The sequence below is a fragment of the Oratosquilla oratoria genome, chromosome 35 (assembly GCF_046742065.1).
Source record: "Oratosquilla oratoria isolate Oo_2021 chromosome 35, ASM4674206v1, whole genome shotgun sequence".
NCBI lineage: Eukaryota > Metazoa > Arthropoda > Malacostraca > Stomatopoda > Squillidae > Oratosquilla > Oratosquilla oratoria.
This window is the reverse complement of record NC_134811.1, coordinates 20,525,092-20,535,091: the sequence shown is the minus strand read 5'-3', so window position 1 is coordinate 20,535,091 and position 10,000 is coordinate 20,525,092.

The following is a 10,000-nucleotide window of genomic DNA, read 5'->3' as shown; positions in this document are numbered from 1 at the left end:
ACTCAATGGGAAATGAGAAACCTGTGGTAGGGCAAAGCCGTGTCAGTCACAGTAAACCGCTGGATCTTTTAGCTTGACATAATGAATTTACTCTAAACAAAACACTATCACTGGAACAACAACAAAATACTTATTTACACAATTCTATTGGAGATGAATTTCAAATGTTCTTAATAATACATCACCCTTCCCTATAAAGTGATACTGTTTACTATCATTCTGGATGTCCTCAGGCTAACTAATTCATCTCCTTGGCAACATCTCAAGAACTATGCAAGGTTTCCAGCCACACGCTCAAAATGTATTGATTAATTAATCAATTGCTCAATTATTCCTAAAGAATAAACTCACATCATCTAGTCTTGCAGGAGTGATGATTACTCGGCTTAATTTCATCTAGTTTTTTATAGAATATATTTCTTAGTTTTTCATAGAGGAGGATTCTTAAATGATGTGTCCACTTTTTGCTACATTTGCTTGGTAATGCCTCGCATGTTAAGCTTTTACGTGATATCGGTCTGTGTGATAGTCTCTCTCTCTCTCTCTCTCTCTCTCTCTCTCTCTCTCTCTCTCTCTCTCTCTCTCTCTCTCTCTCTCTCTCTCTCTCTCTCTCTCTCTCTCTCTCTCTCTCTCTCTCTCTCTCTCTCTCTCTCTCTCTCTCTCTCTCTCTCTCTCTCTCTCTCTCTCTCTCTCTCTCTCTCTCTCTCTCTCTCTCTCTCTCTCTCTCCCTCCCTCTCTCTCTCTCCCTCCCTCTCTCTTCCTCCCTCCCTCTCTCTCTCTCTCTCTCTCTCTCTCTCTCTCTCTCTCTCTCTCTCTCTCTCTCTCTCTCTCTCTCTCTCTCTCTCTATGCATGCGCATATATGTGTTTATGTGTATATATGCATGTGTTTGTATGTTCTTATACATATTTGTATAAGCATATGTATAAGAACATAAGAACATAAGAAATAAAGGAGACTACAAAAGACCATAAGGCCTACACTAGGCAGCTCCGTATCCATCACCACCTGTCATCCCCATCCATAAAGTTGTCTAATCGTTTTTTAAAACAACTGATAGTTTCAGCGCTTACTACATGTTTACTAAGTTTATTCCATTCATCGACCACCCTATTAGTAAACCAATTCTTGCCTATTTCCTTCTTAAATCTAAATTTGTCCAGTTTATACCCATTACTGCGAGTCCTGCCCTGTTGTTTTATTATGATGACCTTGTTTGCATCACCCTTGTTATAGCCTTTGATCCACTTGAACACTTCTATTAGATCACCCCGCACTCTGCGTCTTTCCAGAGAGTGTAAGTTTAGGTGCCTAAGCCTCTCTTCGTAAGGCAAATTTCCGAGTCCTTGTATTATTTTGGTCATCCTTCTCTGTACTGATTCTAGTGAATTTACGTCCATTCTGTAGGACGGAGACCAAAACTGTACCGCATAGTCAAGGATGGGTCTAACTATCGCTAGATAGAGTTTAATAATTACCTCTGCACTTATATTCGTTACTGTCCTAGCAATGAAGCCTAATGCTCTGTTAGCTTTATTTCTGGCGCTAATACACTGCTTCCTGGTTTTAAGGTCCGGACTCACCAGAACTCCCAAGTCCCTCTCGCACTCAGATTTGTCTAAAAACGTATTATCTAAGTTGTATCTATTTTCGGGGTTGTGTAGCCCTACGTTTAACACGCTACACTTAGAGATATTGAAGTTCATTTGCCATTTCACTGACCATGTTAACAGCTTATTAAGGTCATCCTGCAGAATCTGGGCGTCGTCTCCTGACCTAATTAGGCGTCCTATTTTAGTGTCGTCCGCAAACTTACTAACATCACTATTTAACCCTTCGTCTAAGTCGTTTATATACATAATGAACAACAAGGGACCCAAAACCAAGCCCTGGGGGACCCCGCTAGTAACATTGCCCCACCTAGATTTTATTCCATTTATGGTGACCCGCTGATTTCTGTTACTAATCCAAGCTCTAATCCATTCTAACACTTTTCCTCCTATGTAATGGGCTTTGATTTTATTTAGTAGTCTCTGGTGTGGCACTTTGTCGAACGCTTTGCTAAAGTCAAGGTAAATAACATCGTAATTTTCATTGTTGTCTGACGCCTTATATACCTTAGTGTAAAAGGATAGAAGATTAGTCACACATGACTTACCCTTGGAGAAACCATGCTGTGAAACACGAATTAAATTATGCCCTTCAATGTGTTCTCTGAGTCTATTTACTATTATTGATTCAAGCATTTTTCCTATAACCGATGTCAAACTGATTGGCCTGTAGTTGCATATAGACGATCTATCTCCCTTCTTAAAAACAGGAACAACGTTTGCCTGCCTCCAAGCAGTTGGAACAGAACCAGTGTCTACCGATTTATTGAATATTTTAGTTAACTGGTCGCAGATTTCAAATTTACACTCTTTAAGCATTCTTGGAAAAATTTCGTCTGGACCCGGAGATTTTGTAGCTTTAAGTCTGTCAATCTGCTTGACTACTTCTTCTTTACTAATGCTGATATTAGTTAGACTACTTTCTGCATGCCCTCTGAAAATCGGATCGCAGTCAGGTACTTTATCTAACCTCTCATTAGTAAACACCGATAGAAAATAATTGTTAAACTCCTCACTCATTTTTTCTTCCGATTCAATCATGACATTTTCATCGTTTTTAATTGGTCCTATTCTTTCTTTATTTTTTGTTCTATAGAGGTGAAAGAAACCCTTTGGGTTGGATTTTGCTTGACTGGCAACCTTGATTTCATAACTACGTTTCGCTGAACGTGTATTCCTTTTAACCAGCTTTGCCATTGCGTTATATCTTGATCTAAGGTGTGATTCCCCGTTTTTCATTTTTACGTAAAGTCCTCTTTTCATTCTGATCTCATGTTTCAATCTGTCCGTCATCCATTTGGGAGTATTACTATTTTTCCGTATTGATTTTAGGGGGATAAATGTATTTTGTGCATTAATAATTAGATCAGTTAGATTGTTATACATTTCATTTAAATTACTGACCTGACTGTTGGGCCCTCGCCCCAATTGACCTGACCTAAGGTATGCGTATTACCCTCCTTGACCCAGACCTGACCTAAGGTATGCATATTACCCTCCATGACCCACACCTGACTACCAGCCCCGCAACGAGAATCAAGAATGTCTGAAACGTCCGCCTGGCTTTTCGTATTCAATTTCAAATAGGTTTTTATATTGTCAAAGTTTGCTTTCCTGAAGTCTGGTACTTGAACGTTATTCGTACTTTTTATTTTTTCCCAAATAACATTAAATCTTATTTCTTGATGATCGCTAAAGCCTAGACTATCTCCCACTATTACGCTGCTAATTTGGTGCTCATTATTTGTTAGAATTAAGTCCAGGGTATTTTGTCCCCTCGTAGGATCGGTAATCATTTGTTTTAGGAAATTATCCTGCACCACATCTAGGAATTTCTTCGCTTCATGATCTCCTATTAAAGTTTCCCAGTTAATGTTTCTATAGTTAAAATCTCCCATGATTACAACGTTTTTGTACTGGGACGCTCTGTGAATTTCATGAATCAGGGAATCAGTCTGCTCAATGCTGAGGTTAGGAGGTCTATACAAGACGCCAATAATAACTTTCTTATTCTTGCCTACAATAGCTACCCAAATAGATTCCGTACAGTCCTCTTCCTTAATCGTATTGTTGATAATACAGTTTAATGTATTTTTAACGAAAAGTGCTACACCTCCCCCATTCCTGCCGACCCTATCCTTATGAAAAAACTTATATCCTTCTATTTCGATTTCCGGATGGAAATGTTTATCAGCCATGTTGATCCAGGATTCAGTAATAGCTATAATATCGAAATTTTCTACTCATGCTTTACCTCGCAGCAAATCAATTTTGTTAATTATGATCCTGATATTTGTATAGTAAACTTTAAGTTTATCTTCCCTCCACCTGCTTTGGTGAGTTTTTACACAGTCCTCTAAGTTGTTTCTATTGCCTAAACTATATTCCGATACTTCCCCCCCTACTCCCACATAATCTACCCCCCAAAAAACCCTGTAGGATGCCTACTTCTCGCTCAAGGGATTCAGCAAGGAGCCGAAATCCTCTGGGAGACAAGTGCACTCCGTCCCTTGTGTATGGGTGATTCTTACCATAAAAGCGGTCCCAGTTGTCGACAAATGCCCATCCATTGGCCTTACAATATTTTGCCAGCCTGCAATTCATTGCAATAGCCCTGGAATGCCACATGCCTCCAACTCTACGCCTCGGAAGGATTCCACATACTACAGGAACACCTCCCCTATTTCTGATCTTGTCTAGCGCATCCCGGTACCGCGCAAATAATTCCTCACTCCCTAACTTACCTATATCATTTCCTCCGGCACTTAAGCAAACTACTGGGTCCTTACCTTCCCCTACTAGACACTCTTCAATCCTATCTCTAACATCTCCTATGCCCGCGCCAGGGAAACACACTTGCGTCCTATGTTTCCTATCTTTGTCGCAGAAAACCTTGTCTAAATACCTCACTTGACTGTCTCCTACTACCAAAATCTTACCTGTGGGCAGGGATCCAGCGTCTACCCTTTCCTTCTTCTCTTGGATTTCATTAGTTCCTTCTTCCTGCAGATTCGCCAGCACTTGAAACGAGTTTTTGCATTTCAGTGGGGCTGGTGAGGACTTTTTTCCACTTTTCCGCATCTTATTTCTCACCGTATTCCATCCATGCTCATCGCTAATTTTGTCTTCCGTATTATGGGCCTTCGAGCGGAGAACTCGATTCTCCTCTTTAAGGCACTTAACAGCATCCTCCAAGGCTTCAATTCTACTAAGTAGAGATTGTACCTCTTCGGCGCTGAACACAGTGACACATTCACTCGCCATATCGCTATGTGCATTTGTGTGTATTTGTATATTCATGTGTGTATAAGTACGCATGTGTATGGGTGTATGTGTGTGTATGTATGTGTATGTGTATGTGTATGGGTGTGTAGGTATGGTACGTGTATATATATCTATATTTGTGCATCTGTGTGTGTGTGATTCACCATGGTCTTGGATCACGTGTTGGACTCGTGATCGACAGCTATTTTCCTCCCGGAAGAGAGCTCAGAGTTCATATATGACTGATCTATGGATAATGCTGTGACCTTACACGCACACACACCCAAATCTCCGCCCAGGAGAGTTGGAGTAACGACTTGCAGCGCAACGATACTAAAATTATTTCAGCCCTGAGCGGGATTCGAATCCAGACCGCCGTAGTGGCAGCCGGGAACTCTAACAACTGAGCCATCGAGTCGTGTGTGTGTGTGTGTGTGTGTGTGTGTGTGTGTGTGTGTGTGTGTGTGTTTCTGTGTGTGTGTGTGTGTGTGCGTGTGTGTGTGTGTGTGTGTGTGTGTGTGTGTGTGTGTGTGTGTGTGTGTGTGTGTGTGTGTGTGTGTGTGTGTGTGTGTGTTTGTGTGTGTGTGTGCATGTGTGTGCGCGAGCGTGTGTGTGCGCCCGTGTGTGTGTGTGTGTGTGTGTGTGTGTGTGTGTGTGTGTGTGTGTGTGTGTGTGTGTGTGTGTGTGTGTGTGTGTGTGTGTGTGTGTGTGTGTGTGTGTGTGTGTGTGTGTGTGTGTGTGTGTGTGTGTGTGTGTGTGTGTGTGTGTGTGTGTGTGTGTGTGTGTGTGTGTGTGTGTGTGCATGTGTGTTCTGTTTTGAGCATGCGTGTATGTACGTTTCTTAAACTGGAGTATTCTACCTTTGCAATTAAAATCGACCAAAAAAGGTATCATGTGCAGAGACAAATTCATCAAAAGGGACAAGAAGACAATTGCGAATATACGTTGGCACAGTTGAATCTTTTGTTAAATAAAATCCATAGCGTCTCTGTTTATGTTTTAATCAGAACGATACAAATTACCTTTGCTACCCCGTCACTGTCTCGAGCTAATTCTACTGACCGAACATAAATGCATCTTCCAAAATATATCGTCTTTTTTTCTAATCATCTCTGGACGACATTGAAAAAAATAAAAATAAATCCCTTCCGGGAAACGCCGATGAACAAATCCTAGGCTTACTGGAGATTTAGAAAGATAGATGGCCGAGAATGATATCAAAACGACAAAGGAAAGAAAAAGATACACAAAACGATATATAGGAAATATATCAGTACATCATTGGATGGACACAACCTTTAAAAATAAGAAGCTGAAAATCAATCAGGAGAATTACTGACAAATATAAAGATACAGAGAGATAACAAAGAGGTAAAGATAAAGTATGCCTAAGGTGATCAGGGAGAATGCAAATCATTATTAATGGATGTCAAATGTGAACACAATACTGTCGTAATTGAAAGGATACCTGCTGTTTATGTACAAACACACACGCACACACACACACACACACACACACACACACACACACACACACACACACACACACACACACACACACACACACACATACGCACAAACACGCCAACAAACACAAACAAACACACAAACACACGCATACACATGCACATGCACATGCATAGAGGTTCATTTGCAAATGATAAGAAATGGTTCTAGACAGGGGAATCCAAGTGCTAAACGCAAAATATTCGCAAAAGGGTGATTACAAAAAAGAAAAAAAGACTCTCTGAACTTGTCTGACGTGAGAGACATTTTGGTCCAGAAACTCCCCTATTCAAGGCTTCCTGTAAATTGCAACTGGAAAGGGTTGGGGAGACTAAAGCGTTCCTTGGATGTGAACTGAGAAACTGTGGCTTCGATGAACAAAAGCAGCTGCTCAAGTGTCTGTCTTGCGCGTGTTCATATACGCTGTTTCCTTTATCATTGAGGTTACTATGAATGCTCGTGTTGATATGATCATCGTTACTCTAAAATATTCTTATCGTGATTTATATTATTGTTATCATGTGATAATACTGTATTATTTTTAGCGTTTGTGCGTATTCTACATAATCTAATTCATTTCACATAAAAGATAGGAGCTACGTGAGGTCTCGTCAATGGTCAAATCCTCTTTGCATTAGTTTGTTTTGAAACTGCTATTTCTTCTTTCATCTTGTGCATCTACACGGAATTACTGACTGCTCTCCTTTCTTACTATCGTAAGCTACCTTTTTCAGTTTTTTTTTCTTCATATTTTCTGTTTATTATTATATTCAACATTCAGAAATCTTCTTTGTTGATTATTTTGAATTCTGAAGATTTTAGACATGAAGATATATATATATATATATACATATATATATATACATATATATATATATATATGTATGTCTGTGTGTGTGTGTATATATATATATATACATTATAATATAATCATCTTGATATACTTTTCTTCTTTCGCTTTCGTGATTGACTCATCTCCCATATTATATAGCTTTGTGGTGTCATGTTCTTATTTTTACACATTTCCAATTTTTTCCTTTCTTTGCTCTGATTTTTTAACTGCTCCTGACTCCAATCATAAATCATTTTTAGGTCATCCTCTAATAACTTGCAATTAACCCCTCTTTTACTTACCACATGATCTTGGCAGAAACCGATGGTTAATTGCTCGTGGAGGTTCCGCAAAAGGAACGTGAGAGAGACTCATCATCTTGCCACCCATGGTCAAAACCAGTCCTCACCTTGATCTGGAGGTGCAGCCCCGAGGGGATGACAGTCGGTTTCACTCCAGAGCTCAAAATTTTGCCATAAAAACTTTAATTGTATTTCTTCTACCATTTTACATTATGAAGAGCTGACAGTTACTGACTGCTCTCCCTTCTTATTATCGTAAGCAGGTAACAAATATGAAAAAGCCCAAGGATCGTTTTCAGACACTGTGAGTTGTGGGTCTTCAGTGGAAATTGAGGCAACAGCTATTGTTAGTCATGGTCTTGGCATTATCAACAAATAAACTGGAGCGAATGTTTGCTCCATCCATCATGTCGTAAATCAAGACCATTATTGGTGCCAACACCGAGCCCTGCGGAACTCCACTAGTTACTTTCCTTCAATCTATTACATCCTGTGTTTATTTATTTGTGTATACGTATGTATGTGTATGTTTGTGTGTATGTATGTGTGTGTGTGTGTGTGTGTGTGTGTGTGTGTGTGTGTGTGTGTGTGTGTGTGTGTGTGTGTGTGTGTGTGTGTGTGTGTGTGTGTGTGTGTGTGTGTGTGTGTGTGTGTGTGTGTGTGTGAGTGTGTGCAAGAACGCTGTATAAATACCATTTGACCTCGTATATAGCAAGGGTCAATTGAGGTAGGTCACATCTTGACGTCACACACGGGGAAGGTCAATTGAGGTCACGCTTCATTATTCAGTGTTCCTCGAGTCCTACTGTATCTTCAGAGGACATTCATTGAAAAAAATTCTCTTTTGGGCGATTTTTATTCAATTAAAAGATATGATCAATCATGAAGGTATCCGGATCTTGGTGGCTCAACAATCATAACACTCAGCACTGCATTTTAATATATAAACAATGAAATAAATAAGATAAGTAAATAGATAAGTTAATGAATAAACAGATAAATTAATAAGTAAATGGATAAGTATACAAATTAATATAAAATAGGTATTAGAATAAGTAAATAGACAGATAAATAATTAAGTAGATAAATAAGTATATAGTTTGAAGAAATAAATAGACAAATAAAGCAACAAATAAAAAAAGAGATAAAATAATTAATCAATCAACATACCAACAAATAGACAAACAAATAAACCAATAACTAACAAACTAAACAAATAAATAAATCAATCAATAAGAGAGTAAAGAAATAGCCAAATAAAGAAAGAAATAATATCAACGATAACAATAACTTAAGATTTACATTAACCCATTCATTACCTTGATTTCATTTCATTTAACCCATTCAACTCCGATGACAAGATGTCTTGTCATTTGGTCAAATAAAACAAAAAATCATAAAACACCAAAATGTTTGATCAAACACCAGAAAAATATGACGTCAGTCCTCACTTCGCTCGCAGCGAAGCGAGGATTGACGTCATATTTTTCTGGTGTTTGATCAAACATTTTGGTGTTTTATGATTTTTTGTTTTATTTGACCAAATGACAAGACATCTTGTCATCGGAGTTGAATGGGTTAAGATTTAACAGACCCCCCCCCAAAAAAAAGAAAAAAAAAAAAATTATGTGAATGAGGCTCCCAGCCAGAATAAGAGATTACAGAATTATTTGTCTTGAAAATCCGTATCACCAATAAATATCCTTCTGGCTAATGCCCGCTGATTTTTTTTTTTTAGATGAAATGGGCCCTCAGAGAAAAAAATGTACTACAATTTCTGTTTTGTGTGTAAGCAGAACTTGGAGTATATATTCTGCTGTATATGATTATGTTAAAGGTGTGCTCCTTAGTTGGCTGTCCTCTGGTAAGGGTAAGGGATCAGTCGCCGGTTGCTCACTATTCTTATATAAAAAAAGTATTAGAAAATAGTAAAGCTTTGTTTTGAGACAAAACGCCAATCATTAAAAGGTGTAGTTTGATGGAATTGGGAACGTCTTAGTAATTCACCCCCGTATTCCCTCTTATTACATACTAGTGTATATATATGTATATATACATATATATATATATATATATATATGTATATATATATATATATAGATATATATATATGTACGTATATATATATATATATATATATATATATATATTTGTATTATGGATTTCAACCTTTGTGGATCCTCTCGCACTGCTGTTGTGTGCTGTCTTATATTACACATGACGTTCTTCGCTGGAACCATTCTGTAATGTCCCGTAAACCTGTAATGTTCTATTAATTAATTTAGAAAAGGTCAACGGACAGCCTTCTTCGTGTCTTTAAGAGAGGATCCGGTACCAGATGACCTTTCATACTTTATATAAGCAAACAAAAATTCTCAAGAGTTCTCAGAAGTCCAGTTCTTAATGAAAGGTGTTGGAGCTAGATAAGGGATGGTGAAAGGTGGGGGATAGCTGTTGGAGATCGGGTGATGGAAGGAAGAGAAGTTA